At 44.3% G+C, this 20,178-nt stretch overlaps 1 non-coding gene across 1 annotated transcript; it reads right to left on the bottom strand.

Moving 5' to 3' along the window:
• Window positions 1–665: 665 nt before the first annotated feature.
• Window positions 666–738, bottom strand: TRNAE-CUC. Its single transcript has one exon. It is a non-coding gene; the product is annotated as a tRNA-Glu (tRNA).
• Window positions 739–20,178: the final 19,440 nt, after the last annotated feature.

Here is a 20,178-nt window from a genome sequence, read left to right as displayed (position 1 = left end):
TTCTGCATTTGTTCGCAGCACCCTTCAGTTGGTTACCTTATATACAGCCTAGAGCTCAGGAGCCAGACTTTATGGGACCCTCAGTCTCTCTCTTTAAACATAAATCTCTGCTCCTTGTGAACAGGTATGGAATGAAATTTGCTTCAGAAGAAATCTGAAGGTTGATATGAGATTTTGGGTTTTATGTGCATACCAATCTATTCTTACTACTTCCAATCACTTGGTTGTATATGGAGTTTTGAGGTCTGGGTGCTTTTTCTTTCTTTCTTTTCCCTAAGATTTATTTATTAGAGAGAGAGAGAGAGAGAGAGAGAGAGAGAAAGGAGGGAAAGGGTCAGAGGAAGAGGGAGAGAGAATCCTTCACTCAGCTCAGAGTCTTATGTGGGACTCCATCTCACAACCCTGATATCATGACCTGAGCCGAAACCAAGAGTCAGAAGCTTAACCAAATGCACCACACAGGTTTCCCTGGGTGCCTTTTCTTACTGTTTAGTAAAGAATACAAAGGGGAAGTCCTCTTGTTTGGCAGCAGCTAACAAGAAGCATTTTGGTCTTGGGTTCTCATTCAATCCTCACTCTTGGTTGATAATTTTCTTTCTTTCTTTCTTCCTTCCTTCCTTCCTTCCTTCCTTCCTTCCTTCCTTCTTCTTTTTAAGTAAGCTCCATGCCCAACATGGGGCTTGAACTCATGACCCTGAGATTGAGAGTCACATGCTCTACTGACTGAGCCAGCCAGGCACCCTTGGTCTTGGGTTCTTAATTGTTAAGGACTAAAATGCCAAGGTTGACTTTTTATTAGCATGTCTCTTTTCCTTTAGGAAAAGGTATTAAAACAGTCCACCCAAGATCCTCCCATTGCTGGTTTGAGAAATGACTTGTGCTTGAATTTGGCCAATTAACATGACAATGTCAATGACAAGGTCCATTTCTAGGCAAAAGAGTTGTTCTTTGAAAGGCATTGTCTGAAGGTGTCCAGGCTGAGAGGCAGCTTCTCCTCTGGGACTATTTGGATTTTTATGTTCCTGAGCCAAAAAACATTCTTTAGCATTGGCTGACAAAATGGGTTTCAGAACAGGAGTTTCTAAAGCTGCAGTGGAAACTTTAATTATGTAGATCCTGTCAAAATCCATCTGCTTAATTCAACTCTTTCTGGGTGAGGTACTTTTTATTTTTCCAGCAGTATTACTTGATGACTCTCTGATAGGAATACGAAATTAGCTTTTCTCATAGGCAAGATTTCTTCTTTATACTTCTCAGCATTAGGAATATTTGTGTTAACGTTGAGGCATCTTCCTAGAGTTTATTTGCTTCATAGCTGATTTGGTGGAGATACTTTAGTGACTTTTAGAGCTGAAAGGTAGAAGTATCATTTAAGGAAATGCTACCAGAGGTTTCAGTGTGTTAAGAACTTAATGCCTAGTGAGTACCCATGATTTATGTAAAGCCTTTCTGTATTTTTAAGGGGAGAGGGGATTGAAGTTGTTTTGGTTTGTTCAAGACCCCAGTACTTGACAGATTCGTGATCTTAACCACGAACCTGTGGTCGTAACTTCATTCAATGTGCCTCATCTGAACAGCTGGAAGCCCTATATTAGGCAATATTTACATGTATAATGAGCATTCGTGGATTTGCTTTTGGGAAGGGAGTGCTTCTGGAGAGGCAGGGTCTGAAGTTGTTGCTAAATGTATAAATATTGAATGTGCCAGCATCTGGGATTTTTCAGCTTAAATATCAGAGAGTGAGGCTTATGCAAGCAATGGACTTAGTAAAACTGTTATTTTAGGGTGCTTGCCTGGATAATAAACTGTAGGACAAAACCAGCATTTTCAAAATCAGTAATGTCATGTGCTTTTTAAATAGAGATTAAGGAAAACGTACACTGTAATTCTCAGCGTCGGGAAAACCTCAGTGAAAGTATATAGAAGAAAGTGGACTTGGCCAGTGGAGATAGTCTCACATCTACATGGGATTAATTTCACTAGGTCTTCAAACCAGGAAAGTTTCATGGCAAGTTTGGGAAAACAGCTCTCTGGGACTTTGAAATTGGGGAAGGAAATGCAAAGCTTTTGTAGAGCTACTTCTGGATAACGAACATTCCTATGACAGAGTCATTTCTCCATGTGCAAGTCTTGCTTTCCTGGGCTTACTTTCCTAGGGTGGTTTTCTGTTAATTAAGACCCTCCCTTGTTTTTCCCATTTTCCCAGTTTTTCAAACCCTGAGTCATGTGACTCCTGAGGGGTAAGTGGGTTCAGGGAGAGCTTACTGGCAGGTGTGGTGTGTTCCCTGCAGTTGGGGGTTGGGCCTATTGTGCTCACCTGCTTTGGAGTCTTTGCTTTGCCTCTTGTCTCTGAGCTCTGAATCCTTCCTTACCAGACAGGGTTTAGGACTTCTCCAGCCCTACTAAGACATGTCTTGGAGATTTTTCTCATTCTCTAACCACCTCGTCATTTAAATTTTCAAGTCCTTGAAGAAAACAGGAAATAACCTGATATATTTTCTTCTAGGAATAATTCAGATTTTACTATGAGGTATAGGCCACCGAGTTAACCTTTCTGTGCCTGAGTTCTGCTTATTTGTTTTTCTGATCTCAAGGGAACACAAATTCTTTTGTTTCAGAATGGTCAGTGAACATATTAACAATGTATGGTGCTTTATTAAAAATTCATATTCTTGGATTCCATTCCCAGATTTTATGATGGGGTCTAAGTATCTATATATTAAACAGGCTCCCTTGGTGATTCTGGTCCAAGAACCAAGTCTGAGAAACAGTAATGTTTTAGAACTTTAATGCGGAAATAACCAAGTGACTGATGAATCCAAACTTTACAGACGAAGAAATTGAGCTTAAACAAGATGGTAAGCCCACAGCTAATCAGCGGCAGATCTGGGACTAGAAACCAGGTCCCTTAACTTTTAGTTAATGAGGCTCTACGTTATAAGGTGAGATATAACAAAATAGAAGTAAAACAGCTCAGGGTTTGTGTGATTGAGCAATGTGGCTGCCTCCAGCATGTGAATCTGAGGATGTTACTGAAATGCAGGAATAGGAGGCCCACACAGGCCCTTTTCTGAATAATCTGGAAGAGGCTTGGTGGAGGATGTCAAGTTGAAACTTGCACCTGCTTCTTAAAATCCTCAATTTGACATCCTGGTCAAGTGCACATCCATTTGGTTGAAGACTTGTTGGATTGAAGGTTTCTAGGGATAGAGTTTCTCCCAAACCTCCTGAGCCTCAGTTCCACCCACTTTCTACCAGCTCTGATCCTATTACAATTAGTTCTACATGGAAATAAAAATCTCTCCTGCCCACCTGTAGTTCCTACCACTGATGCTGGTCCTATTTTCAAGAGAGAATAAGTCTAATTTGCCTTCCGCATGACAGTGATCATGTCCTCTACCTAAATCTTTTTTTTTTTTTTTTGGTCTAGACTGAACAACCCAATGTTCTTTGGCTATTCTTTGTATAACTTAGCTTTAAATATTCCCTTCATTCTGACTGTTTCCCTCTAAAAGCAGTCTGTTTGGTCATCTTTGGTATTAATATATGGCACCTGGAATAGTCACAGTGCTCAGTGTGGTTTGACCGGTTTGGAATTCATTACTTCTAGACACTTGGCTCCTAATCATAAAGACTAAAACTGTGTGATATTTTTGGGTGGCCCAATCACATTCAACTCACCGTCAATTAAAATCCCAAGTTTTTTTCACACGTGCTGCTAAAATCATTCCTCCCTCACCTTGTTTTCATTCATGACTTTTTTGTCATTGTTAACACCCATGTGTTTTACTTTACGTTTATCCTAGTTGAAATTAATCTTGCTCGACTTACCCCACCATCCCAGATAATGGGATCGTTTTTTGGATTCTGAGTTTGTTATTATTAATCAAAGATTATTTGATTTTGTTCAATCATTCATTCCACAAATATTTATTGAAAACCTATGATATGCCAATCACGATACTGGATATTATGACGAAGACAGACGTATCCCTTCCCTCAAGGACTTTATGGTCTAAAGAGGTATAGAAACTAGTCGCCAACAATGTGTGCCTTTCTGGTGATGATGAGGTTAATAGGGCATGTACTGGGCACACGTGGCAGAGGGGAGAGAGGTCCAGAGGTAAACATCTAGTCTGGCCTTGGTGGGCAGTGGTTAGGGAACACTTCCTTGTGGAAGTGACCGCTAAGTTAAGATGTGAAAGCTATGACATCAGAGACAGAAGAGAGTTCCAGGCTGGGGAATCACAGGAGTCTAGGACCAGAGACAAAGAAAGCATGGCCAGGGGAGCAGGTCATGCATATGGGTGGATGGGCCTGGCAGGGACACCTATCAAGGGAAGGGCAATGGGAGCATCTGTGGGGTTTCAGCCTGTCTGGGCTCTCGATGGAAACACTAGGCAGTGATGTCTGAGACTAACATCAATCCGTCCACCAGTCATCCTTGGGGAGGGTGGTTGCCAAAACTCCAGTCTCTGCCTTTCTCCTTCCTGTCCACAGAATATCTTGCGAGATTTGGCCAAACATCTTGTTGAAAATCAGACACAGCATGTCCCTTGGTTGAGCAGACTAATAATCTTATTAAAAAGAAAATGTGGTTGGCCTTCATCTGGCCTGACCTGGTCCTTATGAACCTGTGCTGGCCACCTGTGACCGACGTCTGATTTCTTGTCTGGACAACTTCCCTTGACATGGTCCTTTCTCTCTCCACCCTGGGGAGGGAGCAAGTGAAAAGCCTCTGGGAGATGGATTTCCTAAAAATGTAATGGTGGGTAGATAATGAAATGTGATGTGGAAAAGACCTCTTGCTCTGAAGAAGTCAGCTGGGTTAGTGGGAACCCTCAGCACTCTGGCCGTTAGAGTGCTGGAGAGCTAGGCCCCGGAGTCAGACTACCTGGGTGCAAATCTTGCCTTTCTCTGTTATCATCTTTGCAACTTTGGACAAAAGCTTGACTTTCCTCAGCCGTGAAAGGGAGACCGAATGCCCACCTCACAGAGCAATATGTATTTGAAGTGATGAGATAATGGATGCCCATGCCTGTTACATAGTAAGCACTTAATAGGTGTTACTGATTATTTCTGAGAACAAATAATATTCATCAAACCACAAAGAATTTTGTGCCTTCTAATTTCTTGCCTTCATGTGGTTCTTCTGATATTCTCCTATATGTTCTTAGTGGAGCAGCGCCCCCCCCCCCCGCCCCGCCCCCCGCTCCTTTCTGTTTGTTATAGCACTATGAAGTGTCAAAGAAATGAAGCGTTTGGAAACAACACTACGTATTTCTTTTGACAGGAATGATCCTTTTCTCCCCCTCCTATTTTTGAAGGCCTGGCGCCAGCTAGCCAGGCCAATGTGAAGAAATGCTTCTGGTGTGAGCAAGTTGGCTGTGGAGGGTGCAGGGCTCCTGGCCTGCACAATCACCCCCGCCCCCCACCCGCAAGTCTGCAAGGAAGGCCGTGGGTGGACCTCTGACAGGAGGTATTCTTTCTCAGTGCTGTGTGTGACATCCCAGTCAAATGGATGGAGTGAGTTTTTGTGATTTTGCAATGTTTCATTGTTACTTTGCACCGTAGATGAGCTATAGTGCAGAGCTGATGGGGCCGCTGTTCAGGAAGGGCTCTTACTTTGTCAGCTTGTGTAAGTCACTGATGGACCAAAAGTTGTATTTCATTTGTAAATTAGGAGACTAGAATGAGTCTTTGAGCCCTCTGCATTTGGAAATCTGCCCTACCATTCCAACCATTCACACAATGTAGTATCTAAACTTTCAGTTGGTAATTCAGGGGAACTGGAGTTACTTATTATGATTTCCCCCATGTTTGGATCAATGTAGGTGAACAGGTAAGGGCTAAGGCCAAGATTTGTCCTTCAGGACATTTGAGCTTTCCGGGGGTTTCTAGAGAACAGCCACGTGTGAATGTTCATTTATGTCTTTCCTCTTGTTCCCCTGGGAGTTGAAGTGGTCAAGATGTTACCAGCCTCTCTCCCCATCCTCCGGTCTGAAACAAGGTGAGGTTGTTTCAGGAAGAGACATGGATGGAGATGGTACATTTTTAATGAGAATGGCATGCCCTCTGCAACCTCCTCAGGCGTGGAGCTCGGCCGGGAGCTGGGAACACCTGCTCTTACGTGCGGTGTGTTTCAACCCATTGAAAGATCTTAGTGCAAAATCAAGCATGGAATGATGTTCTGTGGTTTTCAAAAAGGTTCCTAGAGGGTTTGAGTTGGATAGGCTGAGAACAAACCCATTCACCCGTGACGGATATAACCAGACTCCAATGTCTGGTGAAGAAAAACCGGACCTGTTTTATGGAACCTGAGACAGTTGGGCTCCTCATGCAGAACATTTATAACATTATAGCTTGGCCCCAAATCCAGCCAAGCTCACAGCAGTAAAGAGGGTAAGTGTGTTTGGGTCTGTGTGTTTATGCAATTGAGTGAAATCATCAAGTTTGTTCTTTAGAAAAACTGCAGATCAATTTTTTTGCATCTCTGAATAATGCCAACTCGTAACCTCATGAGGAAGCTCGTTGTTATCTTCCAACCTAACTTTTCTCAGTTCCTTTGGAAAAATAAACTTGCTCTATGAATCAGTTAGAGGAATCTCCATTTTTTTTTAAATATCAAAGAATTGGATTAAAATGGATTGTGCAGGAAATGTTGTCATTAAAAAGGGCCAAGAAAAGAAGACATGCTTCATTATTGAGTGGAATATTCATAATTTTTCATATCTATCAGCTCAGTGTGTCCCTAACATGTTTTTAAGATGTACAAAAAGAACACGTATTATAGCTCTTCTTCTTTCTTTCTTTCTTTCTTTCAGGAAAACAAAACAAATGCCAACATAAACCCTTGGTTTTGAATACTTCATTTCTCTTTAGTTGAACAAAATGACGCCATTTTTTCTCAATCCTCTCTTCCAGGGCTGCTCTCTACCCAGCCATTGTCTAAAGAGCTTCGTTTAAAGGTAAACCCTGCGAGGCCTTGAGAAGGGTTTTGCTACCAAGCTATTGTATTTAATCGCAAATGATTACTAGTTCCTGCCTTCTCTGCAGTTAATTGTGGATTTCGGGTTTTTCAGTCAGGATGAAGAAAGTTTAAATGTCTATAGGAGCTCTCAGAGACCCGCAGGCTTACTGTATTTTTCTTGGAGCGCACTCTTAGTCAACATCTTCCTGAGTGTTGCCTTTAGGTACACCTCTTAACCTGGGTGAAAACTAGTCATCGGGACCCTGGAGTAGGACATTAATAGGTATTATCAAAACCCATTTCTTCCCAATAGAGCTCGGTCAGGCCCCTTCTCTGAGTTAGGATGGCTGGTGGCTTGAATATGGCCAAGAGCAGAAAAGGGGCTTGTCACCGGGGTGTGGGACAGTTTGATTTTTCTAAGAATATGGAATAGAGAATGAAATACCCATGCTCTTTGCTACCATCGCTCTCTTCCCCTTTCCACCTTCCCTTTCCCCCTTGTGACTCGGGCAGTTTCTCCTCTTCGTGCCCGCACCCCCCACCCCCAGCCATTTCTCTGTCACTGTCTCTCACTTTCTCCTCTTCAGTGGTATCTTGACTATTTTCTCCCAGATCAAAGGTAGAAGTGGGCCGTTTGATTAATTGCCATGCAGCAGAACCCTTTGCCTCCTTGACACACAAGCCAAGGAGACAAAGGGCGCTCTTTAGAAGCCCCGAGCTGTGTGGGTGCAGGGTGGAGAATTCACAAGCCTGAGAGCATGGAGCCCTCCCAGCAGGGATGTGAAGGTTCCTAGACCCTACAGAAGAATAAAGTTGCTACTGCTGCACAGTGTATTGAGCCATATTTGCATTTGAGGGGAGAGCAGACAACACCAGCAGTAAGCCATGTGGATTATATGGAAATTTGTTGTGAGGTCTGAAAACTCTTTAAATTTCCATGTGTGAAAATGAGTACCAACTGGAAATAAAAGGAGGTTAAGTGATGAAGACCGATAGTTTAACCTTTTCTATCCCGTACTGTGAAAACTCCCCAGAACCTTACCAGCCAATATGGCACTACTCCTCCTGCATGGCTGTTTTCATGTAAATTAATTAAAATGAAATACAATTTAATATTCAATTTCCCAGTCACACTAGCCACATTTCAAGTGTTCGATAGCCGTATGGAGCTAGTGGCTCCTCTATTGGACAGTGCAGGGATGGAACATTTCCGTCATCGTAGGAAGCTTCCCCGGACAGCACTGCTCCTGACGCTTTGTTCTCTTAAGCCAGGTAGCTTCGAGGAGGCCATGGAGCGCTTGACATTAGAGTTGAGAGGGATTCCGGGACTGGCTACAAAGGGAGAAAACTTTAACAGAACGCCAAATTAAGCTAAACAGATTTGGAATTCAGTTGATTCAAATGAGATATTGCTGGGAAAGTCTTTGAAAAATGGAAAACTATACAAGAATAGGTGGAATTATGACAGTTATTGGAAGTCTTCCTAAGAGAGGAAGAATGCTCAGCTGAGGCTGAAAACTTAGCCAATGGCCATGTGCATCCTCTGCTCATCAAAGTTGAGATTCCAGGACCAGACCCTCCAAACCTTGGCGAGATGTCATTTCCAGTTAGAAATTTTCACACGAGGAGCCCTGTCTTCTTTGTAAGGCCAATAGTTGCTTGGAGTAAGTCAGAAGTGCTTAAACTACCAAAGGGCAAAGATAATTTTCCCCAAATCCTTATAGGGGTCCAGGGTCATTCAATACCTTCAGGTAGCGACATTGATAACTAAGCACAGAGTTTCTTTAGATGAACCAATGATCTGCCTGTATAATTGAACATAGATTCCACCAGAACTGAGTCTCAAATTAACTTGTGGTTCAAACCTGCTGTGGACGTTAGCCACTATTCAAGGAAAGGTCTTATAGAAAAGACCCTTAGGCTACTCTGCCCCAGGGTCATAATTGCAAAAGACTCAGTCTAAGGTAATTGATTCAAGTTCCTTGGCTTGCACAAGGCAGGCTTTCTCCAGGTCAGGTGGCGATGTCATGGAGATCCACTGTCCCTCAAAGTGAGAACACTGGGTTCTTAAGGGAAAGTAGCTGTGGCCGCTGTACTGTGACTTCCTAAATTCACTAATAATCCTGCCCTTCCTCCCCTCCCCCCAGGCACTTTCACTTACTCACCAACCCCTTTGGCTCAACCTCTGGAAATTACAAAACCAAATGGGTAAGAGGGTTGGGGAATAATCCATCAAACCCTCATCAGGTCCTAAGCTCAGGGTTTCCCAAGCATCAGGGACTTCTGGTGTTGGTGTGTGTGTGCTGGATGTCTCTCACCCGTTCCTCAGTGACAAGCATGGGAGGGCGGTCTGGGCATTGGTTGTTCTAGTAAAATTTTGGTTTCTGAGGTAAACGTTGAGGAGGCCTCACTGCCTGGTCTGAAGATGAATGGAGTATGTGATTAACTGAGGTTTAATCAGCACATATAGGAAGGAGCCTGATTTTTCATTGGTAACAATCAGAACTTTGCATCAACACGTTTATTATTAATCTACAAATATTTGTCGAGTGCCTGCTCTTCATCAGATACTGAGGTATAACAAAGGAACTTCTAATCTGTTTGTCATGTTTTGGACAGATTGATGATATGTTATGATTCACAAACTTTGGAAGTCTCAGACATTTTGTGTGGAATATTTGAAAGGTTTTGTTTCTGTCATCAAATGTGAAAAGTAGGGTGTGAAGAGAGATTGTGGAGGGGAAAGATCCCTCCTTGTCTATGGTTTCTGTGCCTGGGATGAACTTTGGTAAAAGGAGGTAGTTTGAAGGATGAGTCTCTGATGAGCAAAGTCTGGAAATGAATAGGTGGCTTTTAATTATCTGGCTGTTTCTGCATTGATTAGTTGTTCATTCAAATAGGAAGGCCATGCCAGAGCTTTCTCTCACATTCCTGGGATCTGAATTTACATGTCTGGTGTCTGCTTTCAGAGCACCCCGTCGAAACTTGCTTGTCATTTGCCTTATCTCTTCATCACCAACAACTCGTATAGTTGGGGGAAGAACAGAGACTCACAGTCTCTCTTAAAGAGGCAAAGGACCTCCAAAATCATCTGTCTTTATTTCTTTATCTTACAAGCGACAACTCTGAGGTCCAGAGAGGTGAAGCACCTCCCCCCATGGTGCACAGCTTCTTGGGTCAGGGGTGGATGAAGCCTGCTTTCCTGCTTCTGTTAAGTGGGCTCTCCCCTGCCTTTATGTATCCTGTGTTTCAAAACCATCCCGTGGCTGATCTATTAAGAAGAGACTGATAAAGAACTTTTAAGGCAAACCTTTGGATACCCTTTCAGGCAAAATCAGAGAATCATTTTTAGAATCTGGGACAAAAACCGTTCTAAATAAAGGCTTCAAACTTCTGGATGCTTAGTAGTTTCCAAGCTTGATACAATGAGGTCGCCTGGCTTTACCTCCTCAAAGAAAGGCACCTTTATCAGGCACATATCTGGAAACCATTGAATCTGAAGGCAGTGCTGCACAGAGTGGATCCCAGCACTAACTACTTGGATCCATGATGTTAGCTTTGCCACATGCAAGTTGTGTCACCCTGGACAAACCACGTAATTGCTCCATGCCTCAGTTTACCCATCTGTAAATTGGGGATAATGATAACGATGGTGTCTTCCTCAGTTGAATCAATATGTTGTAAAGCACTTTGAGTGGTGCCTGTATTACATATTATCTATTTTTATTATTTACTTGGCTAAACGCAATTAACTGCCTGCCCTATTTATTTCCTACATAAAAATATCTTATAAGAAACAAGGCAAGAAAAACATAAGAAATCATGTGATTTGAAAATGTTGATTCCTTCTGCCCCACTGAGAGGCCCGAACACATGGCCCAAACCGTCGAGTATTAAAGCTTCAAAAAGCTTGAGAGATCACCAGACCCTCCTGCTGGTTTGGGAAAGAACCTGAGGCCCAGAAAAAGGCCTACGACCTTGACTGTCAGGGCCAAGTGCCGGCTATCCCCCAGCAGCCTGGCCATGCCACACTCATCACTCAACTCGCTACAAGATACCTCCCTGGAAGAGGGGGAGACGGTTGAAACAGTAATGGACCCTAGCAAGGAGCATGAATAACTTATTTCAGTTGTCGGAAAGCCTTTCAGCTGAAGAATGTTGAAGTGGAAGGGGGCACATGGCCTGTGTCTTTTCTGAGTCATGCCATACTTCCCCTGAGCCCCATTTCTGAGCCTGCCTACTGGTTTCCAGGAATTCAGTGTGTCTGCCCTGGTGGTGCTGGCAGGGATAGAACTGCTGACTCAGGTCCCCACAAAGCATGAATAAAGTTCTTTCTTAGTTGAATGGGGTCCCCTCATGTCTCTTCAAGTTTGGCCCCCACAAGCTCCAGGGAGAATTAGATGCCCTTAGCTTCACCGTGCATCCAGCCGACATCTCCACAGAGCCAAGTTCTCGGCCAACCTCCCAGTGGGTCATGACCTCACTTTCCAAGATGGCAACATGGATGACCTGGGGAGATAATGAGATGACACATTTTAGTGATTAACCTCATTTAGGTTGTATTATCCTTTTTTATTGTGAAATAGATAATACACTCAAAAGATTATATACTACATATATGTAATTAAAAGGCAAATGATAAAATGAATACCCATGTACCTTCCACCCAACTTTTCATGTTACTGTTTCCTTTTATGGGCTAGACCAAACCTCCTTGAGGCTGTGTGCATATGGTATGTAATATATAAGTGTATGTCTGTATGGCAGATTTAGCAAATATCACAGATGTATATATCTTATATGTATACACACACATATTTATTTATTTATATAAAATAAGTTGCTTAAAGAGGTTTAGCAATTTAAGCAATTGGACCAAGGCAACAGTCATAAGAGGTGCATCTGGATTTGAAGTCAGGCTCGTCTCAAAGCCCGAGCGCTTACTCGTTCCCTCCAGCAGCCTCCTCCTCCATCACCCTTTGCTCTCCCGCACAACCCTCAGTAGGGTGTGAATGCATGCCTGGCCTCACTAGTGTTTCTCAAAGGGAGGCCCCAGGGAGCTCACTAGAAATGCTGACATCCAGCCTCCATGCCCAGAGATTCTCGTTCCACTGATCTGTCCTGGGGCATAGATACCTACATTTTTAAGCAACCTAGGTGATTTTGATGCATATGAAAATTTGACAGCTAGTCCAGTCCTTCTCAAATTTTAATGCACAGAAATCACCTCAGGGAATCTTGTTAAGATGCAGATACTGATTCAGTAGGTATGGACTGGGGCCTGGATTTTGCATTCCTAACAGACTTCCATGGACCATACTTGTGGTGGAAAGGACCCAGTCCAACCCTCTCATTTTACAGAGGAGAAACCTGTGTCCCGGAGTCATTAAGCGATTCACACAGTTCATCATTAGACAGCCATTTCCTGAATATGGTGAGGGAGATACCAGAGTTAAAAACCATTCCTATTCAATGTATTAATTAAAATAAGACTATTTATTAAATGCCCTTAAGTGAGAAATGCTAAGTTACAGATACTAAAAATGCATGAACCATGTTCTCACATTGCTTATAATCTGGTGGAAGAAGTAAGGTATTTTCATACCTGAAGTCAACAAAGGACAGTAGGAGGTGAGGACATGGAGATTATCTCCCTCCACTGTGACATCTCAGACAAGCGATTTAAACTTTCTGGAACCCCAGCTTTGCCTGCATAAAGCCAGAGACCACAAAGAGCACATCTAGGATTCTACAAAAGAGAATACTTTTTTTTTTTTTTTTTAAATCAAAGGCTGAAAACCGTTAGCCCACGGACCAGATGTTGCCTATAGACTTTTTTTCCTTGTAGTTTTTAAGAATTAATTATTTTTAAATATATATATATATATATTTGAGAATAATTTTAGATCTCTAGACAGGTTGCAAAGCTGGAACAGAGAGTGCTTGTGTGCCCCTCATGCAGTTTCCCCTAGTTCATATTACCATGGTACACTTATCAAAACTAAGGAATTGATATTGGTACGTTACTATACATGAAACTCCAGGGTTGTTGTTGTTTTGTTTTACCAGTTTTTCCCTTAATGCCCTCCTTTTGCTTTAGGATCCTATCCAGCTTCTCCAGTCTTCCCTGGTCTGTTTCAGCCTCTCAGGCTTTCCTGGTTTTTCGTGACCTTGAGGGTCTTGAGGAATGCTTGCTAGGTATCTGGCAGAATGCCCCCCAATCTGGGTTTGCGGGTGGACTTTCTCATGATTAGACTGGGGTTATAGGTTTTGGAAAGAATGTGAGAGGGCTGAGTGGCTCTTGCAGACATGTTTCTAGTCTTCCTCCCTATGAGAGGCCAGAACACATCACTGGAACATTTTACTACAAGCCCAAACCACCATCACTAGAGCTATAAGAGGTCCCCTGACCCATCCTGCTGTGCCTTTAAAAATCTTGAACCAACTTTGAAAACTTGGGGAGATATTTTATTTAAAAATTGGGATTTCTGCCTTCTCTTGAAAGCAAGAAGACCTGGCCATGCTGGGCTTGCAAGGGCACCCAGCCAAAACTGGCTAGAGCCCAGTGAGTTGCCCGCTTCTACTGGGGCCTAAATTGCCCAGTTCACCATAGTTCCCATCTCTCGTACCATGCATATGCCTCTGAGCTCACTGAATTCCCTGATATTCCATTGCCTTCCTAGCTCCTTCTTGAGGTAGTGGGTTTATTTTTGCAGTATGTATTAACCTAAATGTGCGCAAGTCTGGGGAGAGAAGCCAGAGGTGCTGGCATGCTGGGGCAGGTCTTCCTGGAGAGGTGCAACTTGCCTCCTGCCACAGAGCAGCACTTCTCAAAGTGCGGGACCACCAGCAACAGCATCACCCAGAAACTTGTTCAAAATGCAAATTCTTGGCACGATCCCTACTGAATCAGAAACTCTGGAGGGGGGGCCTACAATCTGTGGTTCAACCGGCCCTGCAGCTGATTCCAACCCATGCTGAAATTGAAGACGCACTGGAGAGACGTCAGCAGCCCTGACATAGGGCGAGCCTGGTGGTCCCGGCCGGGCCGCCTGTGCATCAAGGGTGGGGAGTGGGGGTGGGCACTGACTCTTTCATGGATTCACAAGTCAATGGGATCTGGGGCCAGGGGTCAGTGTGAGTTTATACGCCTCTGGATCCTCAGCATGTGTGGACATAGGCTTTGCTCCGACTATTTCAGCTGCCCTGTGTCAGATTTGGGTAACCACAGCCTGCCCAAGTGGAGGCTCAGGATTCCACGTTTTGTCCTCTCCCATGCCTTCCTCATCAGCCACCCCCAATCTCTCTGTACCGTCTCACCTGCTTGACAATCTCACCAGCTGGGGTGGCTCAGTCGGTGAAGCGTCTGCCTTCGGCCCGGGTCGTGACCCCAGGGTCCCGGGATGGAGCCCCGCATGGGGCTCCCTGCTCCGCGGGGAGCCTGCTTCGCCCTCTGCGCCCACTCGTGCTCTCTCTCCCTCTCTCTTTCTCAAGTAGATAAATAAAATCTTTTAAAAAATATCTCACCAACTTAGAAAAGAGAAGAAAACCACTGTGGCCTCTTTTGACTGGCAGGTGATGAACCCCTTGGAGTCAGGCCTTTGTCCACGTGGCAAAGTTCCGTGGGTCTGAGTTACAGTGAGAGAGGGTTTATGTCCATAGGAGAATAGTTCAATGGACTTAAAGCATGTATCGTACACATTGTCTATCTTCCTTCACTGTGTCTAGTTTTCATAACTTACCTCAAGTTCTGCCTCCTTCCATCTTCTTCCTCTCAGGATGGTCTCACCTCTCTCTGTCCCAGAATTCCTCAACATTTGCACAGTGTCCATACTCCTGCCACGCTGATCTCAAGAACTCCTCTGTCACCTGCTCTCTGCTAGCCCCCTCCCCCCCCCCCCCCAGGGAGGCTTACCTCTTGCCTCCCTAACAGAGCCCTCTTCAGGGCTCTGGTTATACTTTACCATTTCCAGAAGCAGAGCCCCAGGGAGTGGGATGGTTTGCTATGATCTGCTGGAATTGCCCAACTTCTCTGACAGGGCTTGTGTCTTATTCGTCTCTGGCACATAGGAGGTGCTCAATTAACACTTGCTGAGTGAACGAGCTGCCTGCAGACATAGTGCACAGCATGGCCTTGTAGTTAAGTACCCTGGCTCTGGAATCAGTCAGCCTGGTTTTGAATACTGGCCCCACCGAACTGGCTGTGTGCCCTTCAACAAGCCGCTTAACATCTCTGAGCTTCTTGTAAAGGGCAACCTGTCAGTTGTGACCACAGATGTTCTGTGATGACCATATGAGCTAAAAATACTTAAAACAGTGCCTGGTACCTGGTAGTGCTCAATACATATTAGCAGTAATAGTCCCTTGGTGATGATTTATTGAATTGGATTGATAACATTCTCTAGTTAAAATTTTACCTGATGAAATTCCTTTTTTTTTTTTTTTTCTTTAGAGAGGGGTGAGGGGCAGATGGAACAGGAGAGAAAGAATCCTAAGCAGGCTCCATGCCCAGCACGGAGCCCAACATGGGGCTCGATCTCACAACCCTGAGATCTTGACCCAAGCTGAAATCAAGAGTCAGATACCTAACTGACTGAGCCACCCACGGTGCCCCAAAATTCCTTTTCTTTAAGAAAAAAGATTTGTGACCCTTGACCAAATAAAGGCTTGGAGGGATGCCTACCTGCTTGACAAGAAAGGCCTTTGTTGCTCTCTTTAAGTTTTCTTTCCTGCGTAGCAACAAGTTGGGACTGATCAGGCTCACAAGGTAGATTTGGGATAGATGCATCCTGAGAGAGAAACCCAAAGTTCAGAAGCATTTCTGCTGTTTAGAGCAACTCCAGAAGTATTTCTTCCAAACAGCTTCAAGAAGGTGTTAAATCCATTCACTTGCTATAGACATATGTACATGACTGCAAGCCTATTTGTATCCGGGAAAAAGATTCTGAATGTGATCCAATTCTTGTGCATTTTACCTATTTTATTTTGAGCTGGCTGCCTTCTGTGACAGGGTTGTAATTAATATTGTAGAGCAGGAGGCTCATTAAATCGGTCTCATTATGACTGCTCAGGTTCTGGGGCTTCGCTCAAAAGGATTTCCCTGTTATCAGTGCCTGACATATATTCCTCATCAAGGAGGCCAATTCTCTTCTGTTGAGGACTGTCTCCCAAATGGAGATGGTATTTATTCTGACTTGTACTATTAGTGTGAAAAATGTAGCCCTGATGACAGACGCATAGACCTCTGTCATAGGCGAGGCTCCCTTTACACAGACATGAGGAATATAGGAATTTATAAGACAGTATGCTTTCAGTGGCTGGAATGCCCACTGCATTCATGCTTAGGTCTTTGGCTCAGTGAGAAGTTTTGAAAAGGAAAAGAAACATCCTAATTATAAACCTGTGGAATCTTCATGTCAGAAGAGCCTTCAGTAGTCATTGGAACTTCTCCCCAGCATGTGAGTTCTTAGCAATCAAGATTTCTGATTCTCTGGCTTTGCATGATTGCTTCCTTTGGCAGAGAGCTCCCTACCTCCATTGTGGCCGAATTCCTTTTCAAACAGAGCTAAAGAAAATAATTTGTATTCTTGATTTACTTCCCCCTTGACCCTAGCTCTGCCACCCAGAGCTGTACAAAACAAGTTTGGTCACTCTTCCTGAGAAAGCTTTCCGAGTGTTCCAGAGAGCTCTCGTCTCCCCTTCTAATCCTCTCCTTTTAAAATTAAGTGCCTTCTCTTCCCCTGAAGCTTGGCCAGATCTGTCATCCTCCTGTTCAGTGATTGAATGTTAAGATACCTTAAAGTTCTCCAAGGATGTGGCATCCAGAAGGGAATGAACCTTCCGGGTGGGTCCAGTCCACCCAAGGGCCCAAGGAGGCAGCTGCCCCTACAGAGACAGGGTTTCTGGAATTTTCTGTGGAGGATTGCATCCCAGGGGCCCTCTCGGAGATGGAAGTTTTGCTCTCTCTTCCCTCAGACTTTTGCCGCAGTAATTGCACCTTGCCTCATCCGTACCTGCTCAAGGCATTGTCTTTGGGAAGTACTCCTAGACCGGCTGCAGCTCAGGGACTTCAGTGTCAGGCTGCCTGGATTCAAAGCCCAGCTCTGCTGCTTGCCATCTGGTGTGACCCTGGATAAGTTGCCCAACCTCTCTGAGCCTCAGTAGGGACGGCGATAGGGTCTACTTCATAGCCTGTGGTGAGACTTGATAAGCTTACGTGTGTAAAGGGTAGCAGAGCTCCTGAGAAATGCCTGAGAGCATGTGAGTGATTATTAACAAGAACCAAACCCTGATCATCTACACCTCCTTGCTTCCCATACGCTGGGCTTGGAGTCTCTTAATTTTGACATTCTGGGAGTAATCTCAATCCTAAGAAGGAGATGGGGTGGGCAATTGACAGTGATTCCAAATGAATTTGTCTTTTGGTTCAGTTCTTCTCCTGAGTCTAGCCCAACACTAACACACACTGAGAGCCCTTTTCACCTAGAACACTTATTATATAAAATCTCATTTGATGAGAAAGAGAGAGGGAATGAACTGGATAACTGGATGTTCTTTCCAGTGTTTTAGTTACAATGATCTCTCTCTCTCTCTTTATCTCTCTCTCCCCCTCTCTCCTTCCTATCTCTGTCTCCTTCCTTCAAATGAAATCTTACTCAAAACTATGGTTCTGATGTAAGACAGATAATAGATGAACACGTCCCTCTGGCAGTTTTAATCTTCTCTCCTTGGCAAAAGCAGCCTCATTGTTTGGGAAGCCCCTGGAGGTTGTCTGTGGAATCCTGGCATTCTGAGCTCCACATTTGAAAACTTCTGCGTGAATCAGTTCCTCATCCAATTTTCTGAAATCTGGCCCCAGTCCTTATACCTGCCTGATCCCCTTTTCTGTAGATTCGTAGCACCTCTGCCTCAGGTTAGAATCCTCCCTCCGCTGCCCTCTGCCAAACCAGCGATGTGCATCGCTTCCCCCCACCCAAATTCTGTGAGGATCTTCCCAGCTCAACCCTCCAAGTGATTTTTTATTTTATCCTCCTCTGACCTCAACATACTGGGCCTCCCTGAGAGTTGACAGCCATTCCCCACTCCCATCTTAAAGAAGGACCCCAGGGTTTAGGTGTTCAGTCGTGGAGCGGAGGTGGGAGTGGGCAAGAAGCAAGTCAAAGTCATCCTCCAAGGGAGGGGTCTGGGAAAGGTGAATGGAGAAGGAGACAGATGTGCCACAGAGCTAAAGAGTTAGCCATTCAAGCAACAAGCCTCATGGGAGTCCTTGTCCTCTTTGACCTTTCTGCAGTTTCCTTTCCTTCCTTCCCTTGCATTATGTTTTCCTTACTCAGCATCATGCACTGTTCCATGAACTGGGACTTTAGGAAGAAAGACATCACAGTCCCTGCCCCTCAGGGGCTCACAACCCAATGAAGGAAACTAATGAGTAAACTTTGCTGGTCCCCAGGTGCCCCTGACAGTCACTGATCACTTGCTCTTTTGGCTCAAGATTTCTACCAATGCATCCCTCATTTCCTAACCCGATTTCCTCTCAGAGCTTAGCTGAAGTAATCCCATCTTCTTCAATTTCCTACAGCCTGACGAGTATGGGGAATAAAACCCTACATGCTCTCATTATGCAAATTTTTATATTGCACACCTGTGGCCAGATGAATCTTTACAAAACTCCACCTTTGTCGCGGCATTCCCTTTCCCAAAGACTTCCAAGGAAGTGCTAACTCCCCAGCTCCTTCTCAGAGCTCCAGGGCACCCAGCAGGTTCTTTCTCTTCTCAACTGGCCCTGATTGCAGATGCTGATCATTGGGCAATAAATCCATTCTGCCTCGTGGTGTTGCTTGCATTGTTGTCTCGGTTATCGATGAACTCATTATTTAGCTTCTCGGAGATTTAGGCCATGCCTTCCTAATTACTTTTAAAAAATGAGAGTCATTATGGAAAAAGCAGGATCTGGACCCATTCCGTGTCTTCCCCTCTCCCAGAGAGACCCCTGGTCTGTCCCCTTCTTACCATTTAAAAAACATACTTTAAATGCAGACATATTATGTATTCATGGATTATATAGAGTATTATTTTCATTATGTGTGTGTTTGCATAAATGGCATTGCGCAATATGCATCATTCTGCAATCTAAGTTTTTCACTCAATATATTTTTGAGATCTATTAACACCGACGTGTACAATTCCTAGTTAGTTCCATTAAATTACTCTATTGTATTCTATGAAGCTAGTGTGCTGCATTTGATTTATCCCTTCTCCTCATGATGGATATTTAGGTTGTTGCTAATTTTTTCTTGTTATAAATAATGCTCCAGTGAACATCCCATACATATGCCAAACTATTTTAAACCCCGTGGGAGACAGGAACGGTGAATTCTAATTTTTGGATCCTCTTTTTCCCTTAGCACAGGGCCCTGCCTGTGGCAGATAATTAATAGATTTATTAATACATACATTGCACAACATATGTATATGTAAACTAATACTCAAAGTCACGTTTTGAAGTAATGTTTTAAGCGGAAGTACAAGTTCAAAGCTGACAGTGTTCTGGGCATCAGCGTCCAATCCGGGTGATGCCCAGAAATTGGGGCTGCTCCTTCCTCTGAGACAGAAGCTTTTAGGGCTCTTTTCTTTGGATACAGAGGTGACTCCTGTAGAGATCATAGGGGAAAATCGACAGATTGTATCCCAGAAGGAGACTTGCTAGTGGGTGTATTTAATACTTTCCCGTTCTTCTCCCTCCTCCCTCACTACCTTTTCTGTTTCTTTTCTCTGACGAGGTCGCTGGAGATTGTTGGGAGCACCAAATGTCTCAACAAGCCATGGCAGCCAAACCCCTCATGCTAGTGGGTGGAGCGGGTGCGTCATGGAGCAGGTAGGTCACGGTATAATGGTAACGAAAGGTTCTGCTTAACCTGAGCGCCCCTCAACCACGAGGCAGGCCGAGATCAAGCTGGGAGCCCTGGACAGCTGTTTGAGGTGTTCTCCCCTTTCTTCTGATTGGTTAACCCAGCAGGTGTTTGTGTAGCACGGGTGAATCAGAGGTGGGGCTCTGGCCTCAAGGAGCTCGTGTCTGCTAGGAAAGGTCAGACGGAGAAACAGAACTTCCAAAAAGTAGGCACCAGGAGAAGCACCAATTAATGCAGGGCTGCAGAGAGGAAGGCACATAGGCCTCCCCCGGTTGAGGAAGCTTCATCTGGGAGCTGACG

The sequence above is a fragment of the Zalophus californianus genome, chromosome 15 (genome assembly GCF_009762305.2).
Source record: "Zalophus californianus isolate mZalCal1 chromosome 15, mZalCal1.pri.v2, whole genome shotgun sequence".
NCBI lineage: Eukaryota > Metazoa > Chordata > Mammalia > Carnivora > Otariidae > Zalophus > Zalophus californianus.
The sequence above is the reverse complement of the archived record's forward strand: the minus strand, read 5'-3'. Positions and strand labels throughout refer to the sequence as shown.